This window comes from Geotrypetes seraphini, chromosome 8 (assembly GCF_902459505.1).
Source record: "Geotrypetes seraphini chromosome 8, aGeoSer1.1, whole genome shotgun sequence".
Classification (NCBI taxonomy): domain Eukaryota; kingdom Metazoa; phylum Chordata; class Amphibia; order Gymnophiona; family Dermophiidae; genus Geotrypetes; species Geotrypetes seraphini.
Window position 1 is genome coordinate 94,954,371 of NC_047091.1, and position 21,399 is coordinate 94,975,769.

The following is a 21,399-nucleotide window of genomic DNA, read 5'->3' on the forward strand; positions in this document are numbered from 1 at the left end:
TTCGACAGATATGCAACCTATCCTTAAAAACCGGTGAGATCCCGGAGGATTGGAAAATAGCAAATGTCACGCCCATCTTCAAGAAGGGCGCAAGAGGAGACCCGGGAAACTACAGGCCGGTAAGCCTGACCTCAGTCCCGGGAAAGATGATGGAGGCACTGATCAAAGACAGCATCAGTGAGCACATCGAAAAAAATGGGCAGCTAAAACCGAGTCAACACGGCTTCTGCAAGGGTAGGTCATGCCTCACTAACTTATTGTACTTCTTTGAGGGGGTGAGCAGTCAGGTGGATAAAGGGGAATCTATAGACATCATTTACCTTGACTTCCAAAAAGCCTTCGACAAGGTGCCACACGAGAGACTGCTTAAAAAGATATGGAACCACGGGGTACAAGGGGAGGTCCACCGATGGATCAAGGTCTGGCTGGCAAACAGGAAGCAGAGGGTTGGCGTAAAGGGCCACTACTCAGACTGGAAAGGGGTCACGAGCGGAGTTCCGCAGGGGTCAGTGCTGGGACCGCTCCTGTTCAATATCTACATAAACGACCTAGAGGCGGGAATCAAGTGTGAGGTCATTAAATTTGCAGATGACACCAAACTATGCAGCAGGGCTCAAACCAGGGAAGACTGCGAAGATCTTCAAAAGGATCTAACACAGCTGGAAAAGTGGGCCGAAAAATGGCAGATGAGCTTCAACGTGGGGAAATGCAAGGTCATGCACGTGGGGAAAAAGAACCCGATGTTCACATACAAAATGGGGGGAACATCACTAGGGGTCAGCAACCTGGAGAGAGACCTGGGAGTGATGGTAGATGAAACACTGAAGGCATCAGCACAATGCGCCACGGCCTCAAGGAAAGCAAACAGAATGTTGGGTATCATTAAGAAGGGTATTACAACCAGGACGAAAGAAGTCATCATGCCGCTATATCGTGCAATGGTGCGGCCGCACCTGGAGTACTGCGTCCAGTACTGGTCGCCGTACCTCAAGAAAGACATGGCGGTACTTGAGGGAGTACAAAGAAGAGCAACTAGACTGATAAAGGGAATGGAAAAACTTCCATATACCGAAAGATTGAAGCAGTTGGGACTTTTCTCCCTGGAGAAGCGAAGACTTAGAGGAGACATGATAGAAACCTTCAAGATCCTGAAGGGCATAGAAAAAGTAGACAGGGACAGATTTTTCAAATTAAGGGGCGCCACAAGTACAAGGGGGCACTCGGAGAAATTGAAAGGGGACAGGTTTAGAACAAACGCTAGGAAGTTCTTTTTCACTCAGAGGGTGGTGGATACGTGGAACGCGCTTCCAGAGGCTGTTGTAGACAAGAAAACATTAAATGGTTTCAAAGAAGGTTTGGATAGATTCCTAGAAGAAAAAGGGATTGAGGGGTATAGATAGGTATAGACCATTGCTCAGGAAATGGGCCTGATGGGCCGCCGCGGGAGCGGACCGCTGAGCAGGATGGACCTAGGGTCTGCCTCAGCGGAGGCAACTTCTTATGTTCTTATGTTCTTAACTTGACTAGAAGACACAACTTGACTAGAAAAAGTACATAATTGTGCTATTTTCCCTTTAAGCAAATTCTCAGTCTGGGTGACAACTTGCCAAATATCTATTAAGGAAATATCACCCTCCGGAACATACTACTTCTATTTATTATTTCTATAGCGCTGAAAGGTGTATGCAGCGCTGTACATTGTAACATACAATATAGACAGTCCCTCAGAAGAGCTTACAATCTAATTTAGACAGGACATTTCAGGGTTGGGGAGATAATGGTAGAGGAAATGATACAGTGGGTCTAGGATGGAAACCATCTCAACCGTATCAAAACTGACCAGTTACAATTTAGCTAAGTTATCAGTCCCTTGAGATGCAACAATGAAATTTTGCACTATTTCAGGTTTGTCCTGCAACCCATTAGGTACGGACTCCACCTGAATATTTACATCTGCAGGCAGGGGTAGTGGGGATCTAGTGTCGGGACTCAGAGATAACCCATCTGAAGAGAGAGAGGGTGAAAAAGTACTTACTGTTTGAGTAATTTCAGTCAAATGTTTGTCCATAGGACCTTTAATCACTGGTGTAGATGCAGCAAGTTTTTTCACATATCCCCTTTGTTTCCGCATAACTCACTCACTGTATAGTACAGCTGGCTAATATACCTCACTCTATAACAGAACTGGGAGATGTACCAGGTGAGGGGAGTGAAATCTGTAAATATTGCAGGCAGAGATGGAAGGCTCTTTTCTCAATTCCAACACTCTCCAGAGCCTCCTGTCCTCAAACTCTATCACCTCACTCTGAAATAGAGCTGGCTGATATACTCCACTCCAGTGAACTGAGTTATGGGGCCCACCCAAAGAGTATAAGAAGGCAGTAGAGTGCATCTAGTTTTTTGGGGAGGTTGGGGGAAGAAAAACATGCAGATCTACAGTAGGCAAGGTAAGAGACAGAGGAGACTGGCAAATTGATGATGCCCATGGTCACACACACACAGAAAGTGCTTGCTGTGGGTATGCTTAAGGCTGGCATGGTAAACCATTTTGAAAAATCAAAAGGATATTCATTGCTATTGCCCAGACATGGCCTGGCATTGAAAATCTGGGCTCATTTCAGTGTGCGGCTTAAAAAACACTAACCACTGCAAGCTGAGTATTGACCACTATATTTTAAGGTGCTCTAACTTTTTAAAAAATAATGTTTTGTTTCCTAATATAATGCATTGATGTTTATATTGTGCTATGCCCTGATGCTTTAGGGAACTAAACAGCTCTTTAAAAGGCATAGGTGCTACACAGGCAGGGGCCTAGCAGGGATGGTAAAAAGAATTGTTTGGCTTTTCCATAGGGTGCTATTATTCCTAATGCTGGATTTGGTAGGAATTTACCAAATACTGCAAAGCCCATCCAGGAAAGATGATTGGAAAACAAAATAAAGAGTCGATGCATCTTTCCCAAACTAGACTATTATGTATAATAGTGTGCCATTGCCTCCCCGCAGGAAAACCATTCACTGTTGCCCTTTACACTTTGTAACTCTGTTTTAGTTCCTCCCAGTGGCGATGTAAGCGGGATGGGGGTAGGCAGTCCGCCCCAGGTGCCGTCTTGGTGAGCACACCGGCATCCCTCCTCCTCTCCTCCCCCCACCACACGCGCACCTTCACTTCCCCCCAACCGTACCTCTATCTCTTCGCTGGCAAGAGCCGCAACTCCAACCTGCTGCTTGCATCGGCTCTCCATCTGACGTCAATTCAGGGTTCCGTACCTAGGAAGTGACGTCAGAGGGAGAGCCGACGCTGACAGCGAGTTGACGATGCTGCTTGCGCCAGGGAAGTTAAAAGAGGTACGGGGTAGGAAAGGGGTGTGCGCATGTTACCCGGGGGGAGGGGGAGGAAGGAGCAAGGGGGTAGAGAAGAGGGCGGGGAGGGGCATCACCACTGCAGGCATCTTTCACCCTCGCTACACTACTGGTTCCTCCCTCATGCATGTGGGGGTATATAAACCATACCCATCCCTGGGTATCTCATCCCCCCAACCCTGAGAAGATGGAGGAGCAGTTAGGTTTCTGTGGGCAGAAGCTTGACTTCATGGAAAGAGAGGTGCAGTGTCCAACAGGAAATTTCTTTGCAGTTCTGTCTGCTTCGCTCTGGGGTTGTGAGGGGGGCTAAGGGCACCAGTTTTCTCTCTCTTCTCTAGCACTGTGTCTATGCCCCTCTCCCCTTTTTTATTCAGAAAGTTTCTTTGCAGTTCTCCTGTCTGCTTTTCTCCTTTTTGATATTCATTTTGTAGTAAACAATAGTCCATAGATGTCAATTTGTGATAATGGCATTTTTGCAGGGATTTGCATGTGGAAGAACTGAAGAAGTGGGCAAGGCAGCTCTGTCTGCGCCAAGCAGAGTGGATAGCTACTATCCATGCTAACTTGGACAACACCCCAGGTACTGTTTTAATACATATGAGTGGGTGGTATAGTGGCATGTGGAGATTGGTATGAGAGGGGCAATCCTGTATTTTCAACTCTCTTCTGTGGCAGGGTTGCCAGATTTCCTCTTTGAGAAAAAAAAAGAGGATGCCTGGCCCCACCCTGCTCCATCCCCAGTTGTGCCCCATTCCGCCTCCAGTCCAGCCCCCACATGAACCTCCCCGAGCTCAAAGGCCACATTTGGAAGCCTTTGTGCATGCGCGGACATTGATGCAATGATGTCACACGCATAAATGTGTGCGTATGACATCATCACGGTGATGGCCGCGCATGTGCAAAGGCTTCCAGACATGGCCTCCAAGCTCAGTATTTGCAAAATCCAGACAAACTGCCAGGTTTTGGAAATCCTTCTGGGTCCTGAACAGTCCTCTAAAAATAGGACATGTCTGGGTTTTCCCCCGTACATAAGGTATCCCTAGTAATGACTATTCCCCTCTGTACTCTCTTCAGATGTGAGTCCAGAGGAGAAGGAGGCAGCAGTAGCTGCTCCCACCCCATTCCCCTCTATCTGTCTCCTATGCTGGCACACCCAGCCATACTTAGGGCAAGCATCCCGCTCAGCAAAGCCAGCTCGAAAAGCCCTCAGCAGAGAAATAAAGGCTCTATGCAAAAATTTGTATTCCTGTTCCCTGTGTACCATACTCCAAGATACTGTTGCTACATAACCAAAGCCATGGGAGAGTATATCAGGCGCTATGTCTACCTGGAGATCTGAGCTCCAGGCCCGAGCCAAACGGCAAGACTGGATGTCAGGGCAAAGGGACAGGAGAATAGAGGTGTAGTATCCCGACCTAGGGGCCACTGGTTCCCATAGAGCCAAGCACAATCCCATTCGCTCAGAAATATCTACTCTCAACGCAGAGGCGTCCAATCCGGACATATAATGTAAATACCCAAACATATCTATCGAATCGAGATCATACAAAGTCATAAGTTCCGAGGGAGTAAGAATACGTTCCCGCTCATGCAAAAGATCTCCCATCCGTTTAATCCCCCGTGCATGCCAAGCTGAAAAGGTACACGTCTCATCCCCAGGACAAAATCCAAATTTCCCACCAGGAGTAGGAAAGGAGTCATACTAAAATTCACAGATAACTTTTTGCACAATAATTTCCAATCCCATCGCATATAGTCTCAAACTAAGTGATTCTTGAGGGAGAGAGGCAGGCGCACAGATGGAGCATGGAGAACATACAACCCCGCCAGTGGCACTAATAAGTCCCGTTCAAGCGAGTAAGTCAGAGCTACGGAAGTTTCAAGACACCAATCTCGCAACACCCGCAACCCACAAGCAAGGTTGTAAGTCCTAAGATCAAGCAGACCAAACACACCCTTAGATACAGGCAACATCAGTACTTGTAAAGGAATACGTGGCTGCTTACCTCCCCACAAAAACACACGAAGCTCCTTGTGTAAGGTATCCAAATCACAACGCTTCAACCAAATAGGCAGTGTCTGCAGAAGATACAACCAGCGAGGTACCAGCATCATATTATAAAGATAGATACACCCTGACAATGATATGGGGAGAACACCCCAGAGATGTAGAAGCTCAACAGATTTCTTAAGTAAGGGCCCTAGATTAAAATCATACAACTTGCTCAAGAACGATGGAACGTAGACCTCCAATGTTTTTTATTATTTTTTTATTCAGCATCCAGTACATAAAATCTCCCAGAAAGCAGGGAGATAAAAATACAGGTCAGTAACAATGCCCTCTGGCAAACCCGCGAGTAAAATACCTAATACAGTATTAAAGCACAAGGCACAAAACCTCCAAGTTGACCACCAACAAATACAAACTACCTCTTAAGTAATACAGACTGATGCAAATGATACATTTGCTGTTTGTCACGAGAATGATTCACTTCTATTGGTTGGAGCTGTGAACCTACAACTTTTGCATGGGAGCTTGATTTGCCCAGTTTTTTCCTCTCTGGCTAGCAGCAGTCATTTTTGTGGTTTGCTGGAGGCTTGTGATTTATTGGGGAAGTAGCAAACCTGGATGTCTTTACTGTGCTGTACGGGAACTTTTTACATTACCTGCAAAGTTTTCCATTTTCTTCATTTTCCAAAATCCCCCTTTGCTTCAGTCTCTGCACTCCATTTTGGGGCTTGCAAACACGTTTTATCATCCTTACAACATCAGGCAGGTCCCCGGCCACAGCCCCCTTGCTGATAACTCACCAGGCTGGCCCCCGAAGAGAAGAGCCGCTCTCCTTCACTCGCATTCCACCCCATGAACAGAGCAGCCGAGTTCAAAAACATGTCCTGCACCGGCATCCTGCCTGCTTATACTGCAGCCCACAATCATGTGGCGAGCTGCTGCCACTGGAGGTCAAATTTATATCCGCGACTCAGCACCTCTCCCTGGGAAAAAATCCCTCCCCATACTACCGTCAAACTCATACCTGAAGTCGCCCATCATCAATCTCGCAGGGTGCCCCATCAAAAGCGTCCTAACAATCGCACGCCGACCTATTCTTCACTGACACAACCCCTTCCCCTTGTATGCATCCCGTCTTAATCGGAAGCGGAAGTTGCGTTAGAGCAGGTCAAAGCAGCAGTTGGCTTGTAGGAGGTGACATCTTGAGTGGATGCACGTGTCCCCAGCTCTTCCAGGGTTTTGAACAGGACCATCCTGTTATTACATTGCCCTCACCACTGAAAACGGGACATTTCGGTGTCCTGAAGCAGTGCGTTGGAACAATGGGACAGGCAGTGTAATAACGGGACGGTCCCATTCAAAATGGGACGTATGGTCACTTGTGCTCTTTTGCTCTACAGAAAACATTGTAAACCTCACCTAGCTTCCTTTCCCCACCACTGTTCACCATTCCACCTGCCCTTTGCCTGTATCCACCCATTCCACTTACCTTCCACTTTCCTGCATTGACTGTGCTACATCTCCAGTTCCCCCAACCCTGATGTCCTTCACACCACAGGGGAGCTCAGGGAAGCAGCACAGCTGTTGCACATGTGAGGTGATATGCTCCAAGAGCTTTCACAGGCACTTGAGCATGTCACCTCATGCATTGCACCAGCTATACAGCCCTCCCCCCTCCTGCCTCCCTCCCCACTTTGCTGCCCCTCTCTTCCCCACTTTGTATCTGTTTGTATGCATAAGACCTGGGGCCTATCAGCCTATGACCAGAGGGCAGCAGCTGCAGCAAAGACTACACTGTCTCATGGTTGTTATCAGACTCTTTACAGCACAGGACACCACCCTTCCAAAGAACTGCTGGAGTCTTGCTTTCCAGTTTGTAACCAACAGTGTCCTGCTGCACATAAATGCTATCTGACCAGAGGGCAGCAGCAGTAGCAGTATTGTGATGTGTATATATTTCTGGATTGCATGGGCTCTGTCTTGCAGGGCTCCTGCTTTCTGGTTGTAACCAAAGTAAAACAGTATCTTTCTCCTACATGGCTCTTAGGTCAGTATATCATATGTCCATATTTATATTTTTTTTATATTACCAAGACACTGTGATGTGTATATATTTCTGGAGCATGGATCCTATCATGCAGGGTTCCTGCTTTCTGGTTGTAACCAGAGTGAACCAGTACCTTTTCCCCACATGGCTCTTAGACCAGTACATATGTACATATCTGTATTTTTTTTTATATTACCAAGACACTGTGATGTGCAAATATGAGGCCTGACAATTAAATTTGTGAACTCATCCTAGAAAAAGTGCTACATACCTACCTCATTGCTGAATATCACTATGGTCACATTCAAAGTACTCCCCTTGGGAAGCTATGCACTGACACCAGCATCTAGACCACCCTTCAAAGCAATTTTGGAACTCTTTTTCTGGAATAGCCATCAGAGCTGTCGTCATATTACCCTTGATGTCCTGAAAGTCATAAAAAATGTCTTCCTTTCAATATTTCCTTTATCTTCAGGTAAAGAAAAAAGTCATTGGTCCAGATCAGGTGAGTAGGGAGGGCTAAAAACTCCTTTAGAGACAGTGCCGTGTGAGCTTGTGCATTGTCGTGATGCAAGAGCCATGAGTTGGCGAAAAGTTCAGGTCATTTTTGTCTAACTTTTTCATGTAGCCTTTCCAGCACTTCCAAATAGTAAACTTGATTAACTGCTTGTCTAGTTAGTACAAATTCATAATTAACAATCCCTCTAATATCAAAAAAGGTTAGCAACATCGTTTTGACTCTTGATTTGGACTGGCAGAACTTTTATGGTTGTGAAGAATTGGCTGACTTCCATAGTGCACTTTGACGCTTTGTTTCAGGGTCATATTGGACCACTGATGTTTCATCACCAGTGATAACATGGCCCAAAATATTGTCTTGCCCAAAACATTATCTTGCCTCTCCAAAAGGTCTTGGCAAACTTCGACTCTCCTTTGCTTTAGTTCATTGGTGAGCTCCTTTGGGACCTTTTTTGCACACAGATTTCTTATGCCAAGATTTTCAGTTAAGATTTTCCTAACTGTTTCTCTGTCAATGTCTACTTGATCTGCTATGCTTCTCACAGTCAGCCAACGATTTTGATGCACAATTCGATTAATTTTTGTCAGTTCTGACCTTTCTTCATCAGTGACGCTTTCTCTCCCCTCAGAAAAACATTTAATCCATTTGTACAGTGCCGTTTTCTTCATGGCATTTTCCTCATAAACTTGGACTAACATGTCTCTGATTTCACTTCCACTCTTGCCAAGTTTAACAAGAAAATTAATTTATGTTCATTGCTCCAATTCAAGCTCTGACATTCTCGCGATGGCACAGAAAAACATGCAATAATAATGAATGCCACTCAGCAAGATACTGCCACATATCAACATAAACAAAGCTGTGAGACACTGATATACCAAAATTATGAAACCTTACCAAGTTGTATGTACAGTGCTGCCAACGTAAGTGCATGGAGGCAAGTATGCAAACTTAATTGTCAGACCTCGTATTGCTGGAGCATGGCCCTGTCTTGCAGGGTTCCTGCTTTCTGGTTGTAACCAGAGTGAACCTTTTTCCCACATGGCTCATAGGCCAGTGTATCATATGTACATATCCATAATTTTTTTTTTATATTACAAAGACACTGTGATGTCTCTATATTTCTGGTTCTAACCTAAGTGATACACAAAACTGTAAGCCTACTACTACTACTACTACTATTTATTATTTCTATAGTGCTGAAAGGCGTACGCAGCGCTGTACATTTTAACAAAAATAGTACCTTCTCAGAAGAGCTTACAATCTAATTTAGACAGGACATTTCAGGGTTGGGGAGATTATGGTAGAGGAAATGATACAGTGGGTATAGGTATCTAACAGCAGTTAGTGGGAGTTAAGAGAGTTGAAACAGATTTTAAAAAGTGGGCTTTTAGCTTGGATTTGAATACTGCTAGGAATGTGAACCAGTACCTTTCTCCCATATGGTATAGTTCTCAGGACAGTATATCATATGTACATCTCTATATTTTTTTATTACCAAGTCACTGTGATATGTATACTATATATTAGAAAATGATATGGTGACTGTTACTCACAGCTAGCCATGGGTAGCCACAGGTAACCCGCAGGAATGGGGGGAAGAAAATTGACTGGTTGCCACAGGTACGGGGACAAGTTCATTCACCGCCCTGTGAAGCAGTGAATGGCCTTGTCCACGCAGTAAAGGATATGCCGTGAGTTGCCTTCCTTCCCAACCCTCCCAGTCAGCATCTCCCCTTGTAATCACGGGTGCAGCAGAAGCCCCCTCGCAAGTCCAGCAGCCCCCTTCCTATCGCGGGTTCAACAGCCCTCACACCCTCCCTCCCTGGCTACTGACTGCAGGCAGCAACCCCCACCCCCCAAAAAAAAAACAATAAACCTACAACTCTCCTGGGTTGGCCCCTTCATGCCTCCTGGGGCGGGCCTACCAGCCTCGTAGAAGCTTCCTGCTTCTACATCGGAAGTTACACCAGAAGTTACATCAGAAGGAGGGGCTCAGTGGCAAGAAGGTTCCAGAGCAGCACTGCATGCAGGAAGCTTCTACGAGGCTAGTAGGCCCGCCCTGTGAGGTGCGAAGGGGCTGACCCAGGAGAATTGCAGGTTTATTGTTTTGGTTTGGTTTGATTGCTGCCTGTGATTGGTAGCCAGGGAGGGAGGGTGTGAGGTGGGGGGGATATTGGACCCACTATAGAAAGGGAGGGAAGGGGGTTGCTGGATTAATGAGAGTGGGCTGTTGCTGCACCCATGAAGGGGGAAGAGGGTTGCTTGGGTTGCTGGACTGGCTGGATTTGAAAGGAAGGGAGACAGTTGCTGGATGTGGTCTGGTGATTGGGGGGAAGGGAAACAGGTACTGGGCCCATGTGGTGGGTGGAGTAGAGCTGGAGGGAAGAGAGAGGTGCCAGACCCCACCTGGGCACTGAAGGGAGGGGATAGATGTGTTGGACCCAGGGGAAGGGGGCTAGAGGGAAGGGAGAGAGGTGCAGGACCTGCAGGGAAGAAGAGAGAAAAGGAAAGGGAAATAGAAATGTTGAACCAAGGGGATGAAGGAAGAGTGAGTTAAATATTGGACATAGCAGAGGGAAGTAGGAAAGAAAGAGTGTGAGAAACACATTAGTGTAAGGGAGTAAGAGAGGGAAGAAGCTGGACACCGGGAGATATAAAAAAAAAAGAGGTGAGAGATTGAACATGGATGGGAGCATAGGAACAGGGACAAAAAGGTAAATGCTGCATGGGGGTGGTATATGGACAGAGAGGGGTAATGCTTGACATGGAAGGGCATGGACACAAAGAGAAGATGGCTAGACATAGAAAAGAATAAGAATGCAGAAGGAAGATGCTGAACAGGGAGGCATAGGGATAGATTCTGTACACAGGAGGAGGGGATCATAGAATGGTGAGATGATGAAGGCAGGGAGATGGGCACAGGGGAAATACTAGAGAGGGATGTATAGGTGACATAGAGAAGGGAGATGTTGAACATGGAGAACAATACATACACAAAGATAGAAGATGGATGGTGAGAATGGAGAAAGAAGAAATGTCAAATGGTCAGGAGTGAGTTAATAGAAAACAAAAGAAAACAGACCAGCACCTGAGACCAACATGATTTAAAGAATAAAATGACAAGACAACAAAAGATAGAAAAAAACAATGTTTTTCTCTATTTTGTGACTAGAATATATCAGATTTGAAATATGTATCCTGCTAGAGCTGCTGTTAGACATAACTGGGGACCGCAAAGCCCGGGCCTTGCTTCTTTAGTTTCTAGCTGGCATAGGGCTCTCTCTGACCAGGGGGCAGTTGCCCTAGTTGCACTCCCCTAACACTATTCCTGTCATGTGTGACTGCGGTATTCTGTTAACATGAATTTTCTGTGTAGCATTCTGTAATAATTTGGCTTATTCAGTTTTCTCGAAAGTGGAGGTGATATTTTGTGAAGGGGAGGGGAGACAGAGATTTTGTTGATCCTCGGTCTGTATTTGTGTTTATAAAATGACAATTGTACAGAATATTGTTTCTTTTTATACTTTAATAGAAATAAGTTCAATATAAAATCATAACTATTTGAGGCTTGTGCAGATGGGATCAGATGTTTTGCGGGAATGGGGCAGGGACCGAGCTCATGGGGATGGGGCAGAGAAGGGGACTTAGCTCGTGGGGTTGGGGTATAGACAGGGACTAAGCTCACAGGGATGGGACGGGGACCAAGCTCACAGGGACAGGGACAGGGGACAGGGACAGGGATACATTTTTTCCCTGTGTCATTCTCTACTGTATATTTCTGGATTCCATGGGCCCTGTCTTGCAGGGTTCCTGCTTTCTGGTTGTAACCTGAGTAAACTAGTATGTTTCTCACAGGCACACATGATTTTGGGGGGGAATAAATAAGAGTGAAACCCATTTGTTTGTTTTGTTGTATTAAAAAATCAATAAACCAGCATATATACAATGTATATACAAAGCAAAAGAGATGGGGGAAAATAAATTAGATAATTGTTAAAGTGTTACATAAGGGAGGGAAATAAATTAACAGTTAACTACTGACAGCAATATAAGAGGGCATCAATCAAATCTCTGTCAAACAGTTAACATGATTAACAGTGTTGATTCTCCTCTCTGTATACCACATATAGGGCTATAAGGAAAAGAAAAAAATGAGTGATGGTGGCAATAAAGGATGCAAGCTGAGAGAAAAGAGTGAGCGGTACGTACCTCACTGTACAGCTTCTCCTGTATCAGTGGGTGGCCTGAGGGGGGTATCAGCATTGAAGTCTCTGCCAGAAGTAGAAGGAAGATGATCAGAGCTGGTTGTATAGAATTGTTAGGTTAGAGGGTGTGCAACAAAACATATTACACATGGAAGATACTTACCATGCTGTGTAGGACTTGGAGATATTGGGGTGGACAGGGGGTGGGGGGCTACAGTGTAACTGTTATGGAAGCCTGTGGAAAACAAAACACATTAAAAGGTCAATTATGGAATGCACCATACAGCACAGAATAGTAAAAACTATCAAAAAGCATTGTGGTGACCTACCCACTGCCTGGTTCTGTCTCTACAGTAGAGAATGACACGGGGAAGGGTTCCCATGGTAAACCGCAGTTAGTCCGCAGGAACGGGAAAAAATGTGGCCAGTGTATGGCGGGAATGAGATCAAGGCCTTCTATCATCCTGTAGGAGCAGTAAAAGGCCTTATTCCCGCGGCAAAAAAAATTGCACCAGGGCCAGCAATAGCAGCAACACCCCCTCTCCCCACAGGTCAGCATCTCTATCTGAGCTCTCATCGTGCCTACCTTACCCAAATGAGTCAGCCATGCCATGCCAAAAAATCTTCAGAGGCCTGTTCCGAGGCGTTCCATCTACCGACAAGCCCATTCTTGATGTAACTTCCAGTTTTGCAGGGGTGGGTGGGTGGTGATGCTGGCTAGTTCCAGAGCTGCAGCTGAAGGAGGGTACCAGATCTGGGCTGAGGCAACAGAGGTGTTGGACCCATGGGGAGAGATACTAGACCTATGTGAAGGGGGAACTGGATTTGAAGGGATGAGAGAGATGCCAGACCTGCAGCTAGAGGGAAGGGGGAGGTACCAGATTTTCAGCTCAGAGCTGGAGAGACGGGATAGGTACTGATCGCACATCTCAGAGCTGAAACTAGAGGGAAGGGATAGAAATGTTGGATCCATGGAAGGGGGGCTAAAGGGAATAGAGAGAGGTGCTGGATCTTTTGGGAGTGTTGAGAGAAGGGAGAGAGGTTCTGGACTGCAGGGTGGGGGGAGCTGGAGGGAGGAAAGCTAGGTGTTCAAGCTATGGGATAAGTGCTGCTGAGGGAAGGGAGAGAGGTGCTGGAGCTGTAGGGAGGAGGAGAGATAAGGGAAGGCAAAGAGAGATGTTGAATCAAGGAAGGAGTGAAATATTTAACACAGTGGAGGAGTAGAGGGAGGGAGGAAAGAAAGAGAGAGAGGGTGAGAGCTATACTGATGTAAGGGTGTAAGAGGGGAGAAGCTGGACACAGGAAGATATACAAAAAGAGGGGAGATGGTAGGCATTGATGGGAGCATAGGGACAAGGACACAAAAGGGAATGCTGCATGGGGGTGGTATATGGACACACAGCGGGGCAGTGCCAGATTTAGGAGGGAAGATGGACACAGAGGGAAGATTGCTAGATATGAGGGAGGAGAGGAATGCAGAAGAGAGATATTGAACTGTGGGGGAGGGCATGGGACACAGAATAGTGTTGATGATGAAGGCAGGGAGATGGGCACAGGTGAAATACTAGAAAGGGAAGTATAGGAGAAAGAGAAGGGAGATGCTGAACATGGGGGAAAACATATACAGAGATGGAAAATGAATGGTGAGCATGGGGAAAGAAGACATGTCAAATGGTCAGGAGATACTGGCAAGTGAGTTAAGAGTAGACAGAAGGAAACAGAAACTAGAGCTTGAGACCAATGTGATTTGAAGAATGAAATGACCAGACAACAATAGGTAGAAAAATAATTTTATTTTCTATTTTGTGATTAGAATATATCAGATTTGAAATATGTATCCTGCTAGAGCTAGTGTTAGATATAACTGGGGACCACCAAGCCCAGGCTGTGCTTCTTTAGCTTCCAACCAGCTTAGGGCTCTCTCTAACCAGGGATAGTTGCCCTAGTTGCACTCCCCTAACACTGTTTCTGCCATGTGTGACTAAAGTATTCTGTTAGCTTGATTTTTCTTTGTAGCTTTCTGTAGTAATTTGGCTTTTTCAATTTCTCGCTAATGGAGAGGATATTTGTGAAGGGGAGAGAGGGGTTTTTGTTGATCCTTGCTCTGTACTATTTGTGATTTATAAAAGGACAATTGTACAGAATATTGTTTCTTTTTATATTTTAATAAAATACGTTCTGTATAAAATGATAACTATTCGAAGCTTGTGCAGATGGGATCAGATGGTTTGCGGGAATGAGGACTGAGTTTGTTGGGACGGGGTAAGGATGGCGACAGACTCATAGGGACAGGGACTGAGCTCAAAGGGACGGGGATAAATTTTTTCCCTGCATCATTCCCTACTCTACAGCTCCACAACCAGCTTCCGGTTGTCTCTGCAGCTCCATAATTCCCTGAAACATGGCCTCTGTTCCCTCAGCAATCTGTCTCAGCAGGCTATGGGTGTCATCACTCCCATTTGTACTGCTTCTCCCACACACAAGGAAGATCTGCCTCAGGAGCCATAGCTGGCCTTGGGGGGAACACACAGGAGCGGGAGCTAAGACCTATGGGGATTCACAGGCTCTGGTGCAAAGGCCAAGACCTGCTTCTTTCTGGGGTGACTCACAGTCTTTGAAGCATGAGCCAAAACCTTTATATCCCTGGGGAGGATACACAAGAGTCTGAGCCTGTATCTCCTCTTCCTATGCCTCCATTGGATACTTGAAGAGGTCCTTGGGACACAAAAGGGGCACAGCTTCTAAAATGGAACAAAATGGAAACTGGATAATGTTATTACATATAGATCACAAACTGTAGTATTTTACCTGAATCCCCTCCCTCACCATGCATAATGCACCTACACAACTCACCATCCTCTTCAGATGTGCCTGATTGACATGGAATCCCTGGCACCCTGCTAGATGTTCCCTCATCCAGATCCTCTACAGGAAAAAACCACAAAGCAGTTGCAATCAAACTATTCAGTCTATACCAGAAACCTAATGTCTCCCATCTAACTACACCCAACTCACCATATACTCCACCGCTGGACACCACAAACGTATACTAGAGCTGTCCAATTTCCGATTCAAATCAATTCACCGATTCACTTGGGTTGAATCGATTCAATCTGGGGAAAAAATCGGCCTCACTGATTCAGTGCAGGCCCAGTGTCATCTTGATCTGGGAACTTTTCCACAGTGGCAGCCTTCACAACACACTGTTCTTGCCAGTATTGGGCCTTCGTTTCTGCCAGATCCTGCCTTTGTGGTAACAGGAAGTAGGCGAGATCTGGCAGAGAGGAAGGTCTGATGCTGGCTAAGAGCAGTGTGTTGTGAAGGCTGCGCTGCCAATGGTGTGTGTGTGTTGGTGTGTGTGTGTGTGTGTGTGTGAGACAGAGCAAGTAAGGGAAGGAGGGATAGGGGAAGGGAATAGAGAGAGTTATCAAACCTCGGGGGGGGGGCATGGATCTCACAGAGGGGGGAGGAAAAAAAAGATGTTTTACTACAGGGCAGTCAGGGAAGGAGATGGCCTGAAGATAAAAGATTAGATAAGGCACTGGGGAAGAGTGGGAGCAGCTGAAGTCATGGAGGGAGGAAAAGAGAGAAAGATGCTGGGACAGGGGAGCTGGAGGAGTAGAGGGAAGAGAGAAATGAAGAGAGAAGAGTGGGAAAGATGCTAAATCCACAAATGGAGAGAAAAAGGAGAGAGAGATGCTTGCTCTGGGATGAGGGGTGTAGGAGGAGAAAAGGAACAGAGGTGGAAAAGTTGGACAGGAGAGGCAGGACCACAGGGGGAGGGATGGGCATACAGTGGATGGAAGGGGCAGAGAGAGAGAGGGCAGATGCATGAAAGGGAGAGAGAGGACAGATGCTTGATGGAAAGAAGAAAGTGAAGAGGATGATTAAAGCAGAAATGACAAAAGGTAAAAAAAATATTTGATTTTGTTGCTTTATTGTAGCTGTACAACAGTACAGTACTAGAAAAGACAGATAGAAAGTGCATGCACTTGTGTATGTTTCTGTGTCTCTGGAAAGAACAGTATCATATATGTAGCCTGGGGTAAATTCATGCACTAGGAATAGTGAGGTTAAGTGCATGAGTTTTTATTAGATTAATTTTAATACATTTTTTACTAACCAGGTCAGGACATGATACTGTAACAGCAGTATACTGTACTGAGCTGAAGAATGAGGTTTTGGCCTCTGAAAGTTACTCCCCCCCCCCCCCACACACACTTTTTTTTACAAAACCGTGAAAGCGGTATATCCAGCTTTTTAAATAAACATATAGAAGTCCCATCCCCCTGTACTCTTTATTAAACTCTTTGCCAAGGATGTTCAATAATCTAGTGCCTTCCACATAAAATATCTTTGATCTGGATTCATCTAGTGTAATTTGCTTAAAAGATGAAACATTCAATAGCAACTTGTCAATTGAGTGCAATGGGCGCAGAGGACCGTAGACTCTTAGTGAAGTTGCCACATAAATGGTAGCCCTGCCTATGCTCCTCCCTTGCCCCAACCATGTAAACTGCCCCCTCCCATTGCATTTACACGATATGCCACTTATGTGCACCCTTATAGAATAGTGTTTACATTTATTAGTGAAGGTGACAGTATTCTGTACATTTATGTGCTCAAAATGGCATCTATGTGAAGGCATCTTGTTTTAGAATTGCTCTTATTATGCATGTTTTATCTTACTATGGCTATAATCTTTGCTCCCAGTGAAAAAGGGAGGTGACCAGATTTGCCAACGGGGGGGAGCAAAAGCTATGTGTTGGAGGGGAGGGGGAGGGGAATCCTCAACACTCCATGATTTAGGGTACCAACGGGCTTCTCAGCTAACAGCTACTATGCGTAAAACCTTTGTTACTACATTTTCTTTGGTTTTAATTGAGAAATGACCCACATGTTCCAGTTCAGCCTTCTTCAGGCTGTCTGTAACTGATTCAGCCCAGCAGTTGGAACATCACCTCCTGAACTCATTCCATCTGCTCCTAAACTTGCTCATTGATGCTGGCTACACAGTCTCACTAGGCAGAATATCCTGATACCCTAATAGGAGAACTAGTGGTGAAGAAGAAATACACCAGAACTAAATTGATAATAGAGGGCCCTCCAAAACAAATAGGCAAACGATCTGCAAGATTACAAGGAAAATTTAAGGGTGCACTTTGACCTTTCCACACCTGCTCATTAAAGCAGCCTTTGCAGTAGCTATGGCTAATTCATTGTGAACAGCATGCTGTGATTTTAGTCTATGACTGAATAATTTGGTGAGCAACAAATGCTTTATTAAATGTTGGGCTGAGGTTTGTTGTAGACAAATATTTATTGGATAGTCTATGGTCTAACTAAAGTGGTTCTAATTATATATTAATTTGTTTGTAATCTCTGCCAGAATTGGAACAGCCTCCCAGCAACTATCAAAACAGGTAGTAAGTAACCTCAGGTTTCGGAAGAAAATAAAAGCTCTCCTCTTTGGGACAATATATTCCATTGACAATTGACAGAAAGCTCAATATCTTCAACAGATGTTATAACTCCACTCACTCAATGTTAACCGTACCTCTAGTATCACCTCACATCTCCCTTTACATCCTCTCTTCATTCTATTTCTCTCCTTCTTAATTACTGTCCACTTAACCTTTGCGTTCAATACATGATGTATTCTCATTGATTTGTATGTCGCCTTGAACCTAGTTAGGTATAGAGCAGTGTTCTTCAACCTTTTGACACCCATGGACCAGCGGAAATAAAATAATTATTTTGTGGACCAGCACCGGTCTGCAGACATGCAGTTAAAGAACACAGGGCTAAGTCGTGCCCATCTCCACTCAATCTCCACCCCAGACCCCGCCCCATAATAGTACTAATTGTAACACCATTTTTTCCATTTATGTTTCATATATACATCACAATATGATTGTATTAACAGCACATAATGGTTAACCACAAAATTAAAATACACAAAGCACACTATGATTTTCAACATTCATTCATACCAGAAAACAGATAACCCCATGCAAATGCAGGACCAAAAACTAAAAATACTAATATTTACAAACAAACCCTAAGATGCAAGACTCTGCAAGCAGTACAACCCCAGAGGAAAAGAAACAAATGCATTTCTTCCTGAACAGACAAATCAATCACTAAATAAAAAAATAAAATAAAAGCATTTCCCCTACCATTGTTGTCTCTCTCCCTCCATGTGCCTTGCCTTCTGGCCTACCTCCCCGGTGTTATCTTTGGGCCGGTCTACTGTGCGATCAACGCAGTGTCTTCGGGCCGGCTCACTGAGTGCTGCATTGCACAAAGCTGTGGGCAGCGGCTCCTCACACGCGTCCCGTCCCTCGCCTCATCTGGAAGCCTTCCCTCTGACGTTGCAATGTCAGAGAGAAGGCTTCCGGTTCAGGCGCAGGCTGCACGTAGGAGCCTTTTCCCACGGTTTTGTGCACTGCAGCACTCAGGGACCGGCCCGAAGATGCCGCATTGATCACACCGTGGACCGGTGGCTAAAGAACGTTGTCTTGGGCCCGATGGACATGCCGGCCCTGTGGATGACATAAAATTTCAGCGGACAACCGCCGGTTGTAGAACACTGGTATAGAGTGACTAATAAATATTAGATTAGATTAGATAAATAGAAGTTTAAAGTTGCACCTTCGGGGTATGTACACCTCTCTCTATATACGGTATATTTTTTAAAATAGTTTAAAAATGATGGAATACATATAGGGCTCCTTTTACCAAGGTGTGCTAGCGTTTTTAGCAAATGCAGGAAATTACCGTGCGCTACAACACGTGCTACGCTTCTAGAACTAACGCCAGCTCAATGCTGGCGTTAAGGCCTAGCGTGCGGGGCAATGTAGCACGCACTATTCCACGCATTAAAGCCCTAGTGCACCTTAGTAAAAGGAGCCCATAGTATATTGTTGGTCTCCTGTAGCTGTTTAACTGTGTTTGTTGTCAGATACGTATATTGCATTTGGTTATTATATTTAGATTATTGACGGCTTTAATTTATTACCAATGCTGATTGTGTTTTATGTATTTATCTTACAGTTTTGTATTCAGCCCCTGATGCAGCCCTTGAGTAGGCGAAACATGGCCATGACGAGCTTTTAGAAAGTGTTTTGTATTCTTAATTTGTCTCCAACAAATCATACACAAGTTTTGTTGTGTTTTAGTCTGTTTCATATTTTTTTTGCTGTACTTGATAATAGAGGGGTCAGTGCCAAGTGATAGTCTGTGAATTCTGTGGCGAGAGAAAATCCTCAGCTACCAATAAATGTAGTCTCAGACCAAGAAAATGTGACAGAACATAAGAACATAAGAAGCGCCATCTCCGGCTCAGACCTTCGGTCCATCAAGTCTGGCGATCCACACATGTGGAGGCCCTGCCAGGAGTACACCTGGCGTAATTTTTAGTCACCCATATCCTTCTATGCCTCGCGTAAGGAGATGTGCATCTAGTTTGCTTTTGAATCCTAGGACGGTCGATTCCGCAATAACCTCCTCTGGGAGAGCATTCCAGGTGTCAACCACTCTGTGTGTGAAGCAGAACTTCCTGATATTTGTCCTGAACTTGTCCCCCCTTAGCTTCAGTCCGTGTCCTCTTGTCTGTGTCAAATTGGACAATATAAATAATTTTTTCTGCTCTATTTTGCCGATTCCTTTCAGTATTTTGAATGTCTCAATCATATCCCCTCGCAGTCTCTTTTTCTCAAGGGAGAACAATCCCAGTCTCTTAAATAGATCCTCGTATTACAGTTTCTCCATACCTTTTACTAGCTTCGTTGCTTGTCTGTGCACCCTCTCCAGCAATTTTATATCCTTCTTTAGGTTGGGAGACCAATGTTAGATGCAGTATTCCAAGTGGGGTCTGATCATTGCTCTATAAAGCAGCATTATGACCCTCTCTGATCTACTCGTGATTCTTTTCTTTATCATGCCCAACATTCTATCTGTTTTCTTTGCCGCCGCCGCACATTGTGCTGACGGTTTCAGGGTCCTATCTATCAATACACCCAGGTCCTTTTCTTGTTCGCTCTTACCCAGAGTTGCACCTGACATTCTATACTCGTGTTCCTTATTCTTTCTGCCTAAATGCATTATTTTGCATTTCTCCACATTAAACTTCATCTGCCATTTCTCTGCCCATTTCTCTAACTGACACAAATCGCTCTGGAGTTCCTCACTATCCTTCTGCGATCTGATTGCCTGGCATAGCTTTATGTCGTCTGCAAACTTGACGATCTCACTGGATGTTCCTTCTTCTAAGACACTGATATAAATATTAAATAAGATTGGCCCAAGTACCGAGCCCTGGGGTACACTGCTAGTCACTTTCTCCCAGTCGGAGAACTTCCCATTTATGCCCACTCTCTGTTTTCTGTTCTCCAGCCATTTCCCAATGTTTTTGACTACCATAGACTTGATTAACAGGAATTTTTAAGCCACTTGGATAAGTTGCCTACAGGGGCAGTCTTATAATGAGGCCAACTGAGGCAGTGACCTCAGGCTGTAGGTTTCAGAGAGTGGCATGACAGATAGTCTGCCACTGCCCTGCACGGCCAACTGCCTTTTGCTGCTGCCACCCATCTTCCATGCAAATTCAGAAAGTCCTACCCCCATGACTAGGGTTACCATATGGCTCCAGAAAAAGGAGGATGGATTAAGACATCTGGGTTTTACTTCCATTGCTTTCAATGGAAGTAAAACCCAGATATCTCTATCTGTCCTCCTTATTTCTATTACTTTCAGTGCAAGTGAAACCCTGATGTCTCAATTCTCCTTTTTCTGGAGCTATATGGTAACCTTACCCATGACGGCTCTCTTTTCTTTCCAATTCTGGCTTCTTCAGTCCAACAGTTCCCCTGGTCTGGTAGTTCTTGCAGTCGTCCCCCACCCCCCCATACACTTTCCCCCATTAAACTTCATCTGCCATTTCTCTGCCCATTTCTCTAACTGACACAAATCGCTCTGGAGTTCCTCACTATCCTTCTGCGATCTGATTGCCTGGCATAGCTTTATGTCGTCTGCAAACTTGACGATCTCACTGGATGTTCCTTCTTCTAAGACACTGATATAAATATTAAATAAGATTGGCCCATACACTTTCCAATCTGGAAGCTCTCCTTCCCTCTTGCCTGGTCTACCTTCACTAAACACTTGCTATCTAGAGGTCATTGGCAGCAGCCATTTCGGTAAGCTGCTTGCTGGGATGCTGAATAGGCTGCCATACAAGAAGATGCCAG

General features: G+C 45.1%; 1 long non-coding RNA gene across 1 annotated transcript in view; it reads left to right on the plus strand.

Annotated features, from left to right (window-relative positions):
• LOC117364630 overlaps nt 1–21,399 on the plus strand; it is a 63,982-nt gene that overhangs the window by 25,897 nt on the left and 16,686 nt on the right. The window contains exon 2 of the long non-coding RNA XR_004540287.1: nt 3,842–3,942. This is a non-coding gene — a long non-coding RNA (uncharacterized LOC117364630). The remainder of the gene's footprint in view (nt 1–3,841; nt 3,943–21,399) is intronic.